Raw genomic sequence first — 1,500 nt, 5'->3', positions numbered from 1 at the left:
TCCATCCCGTTTCCTGCCCCATTTCCATCCCATTTCCTGGCCTGTTTCCTGCCCCGTTTCCATCCCATTTCCTTGCCCATTTCCATTCCACTTCCTGGCCTGTTTCCTGCCCCATTTCCATCCCATTTCCTGCCCCGTTTCCAGCCCATTTCCTGTCCCATTTCCTGCCCCATTTCCACCCCATTTCCTGCCCCATTTCCATTCCACTTCCTGGCCTGTTTCCTGCCCCATTTCCATCCCATTTCCTGGCCCATTTTCATCCCATTTCCTGCCCCATTTCCTGGCCCATTTTCTGGCCCATTTCTATCCCATTTCCTGGTCCATTTCCTTCCCATTTCCTGCCCTATTTCCATCCCATTTCCTGGCCTATTTCCATCCAATTTCCTGGCCTGTTTCCTGCCCCATTTCCCACCCCATTTCCTTCCCATTTCCTGCCCCATTTCCAGCCCCATTTCCTGGCTCATTTCCATCCCATTTCTTGGCCTGTTTCCTGCCCTATTTCCATCCCATTTCCTGCCCCATTTCCTGCCCCATTTCCAGTCTGTTTCAGGTCCCATTTTCAGACCCATTTCCATCCCATTTCCTGCCCCATTTTTTGCTCCATTTCCATCCCATTTCCTGCCCCATTTCTTGCCCCATTTCCACCCCATTTCTTGTCCCATTGTCAGTCCCATTTCCCCCCATTTCTCCCTATTCGTTTCCCAATTTCCCCATATCCCCCCATTTCCCCCCATTTCTTTCCCAATTTCCCCATTTCCCCCCATTTCTTTCCCAATTTCCCCATTTCCCCCCATTTTCTCCGCAATTTCGCCCACTTCTCCCCCATTTCCCCCCATTTCTTTCCCAATTTCCCCATTTCCCCCCCCACATTTCTTTCCCAATTTCCCCATCCCCCCCCCATTTCTTTCCCAATTTCCCCATTTCCTCCCCATTTCCCCCCCTCATTTCCCCCCATTTCCTTCCCAATTTCCCCATTTCCTCCCCGTTTTCCCCTCCTTTTCCCGATTTTGGCGTTTCTCACCCCAATTTCTGGCCCCGCAGGCGCTGCGGCCGCAGCTGTCGGTGCCGTGCTCAGCGCTGGCGGCCTCACCCAGCACCACGGAGCCGGGACGGGACCACTCCTTCCTCCTCAGGGTCCGTTTTGGGGTGAAATCCCGCGATTTTGGGTCTGCGGTGCTTTGGGGTGGGCAGGAGGGGGCTGGGGGGGGCGATTCGGGGCCGGTTTGGGGCAAATCGGGGGGAATTTGGGGCGCTTTGGGGGGATATGGGGGAGTCTGGGAGGGGGTTGGAATAATTGGGAATTTGGGGGGAATTTGGGGGGATTTGGGGCATTTTGGAGGATTTGGGGCGCTTTAATGGATTTGGGAGATTCGGAGGATTTAGGGCATTTGGGGACAATTTGGGGGGATTTGGGGCAATTTGGGGGAAATGTGAGGGATTTGGGGGCAATTCGAGGCCAATTTGGGGGCAGCTTGGGTGGATTTGGGGCTTTTTTGGGGG

The sequence above is a fragment of the Numida meleagris genome, unplaced genomic scaffold, assembly GCF_002078875.1.
Source record: "Numida meleagris isolate 19003 breed g44 Domestic line unplaced genomic scaffold, NumMel1.0 unplaced_Scaffold522, whole genome shotgun sequence".
Classification (NCBI taxonomy): Eukaryota; Metazoa; Chordata; class Aves; order Galliformes; family Numididae; genus Numida; species Numida meleagris.
The sequence above is the reverse complement of the archived record's forward strand: the minus strand, read 5'-3'. Positions refer to the sequence as shown.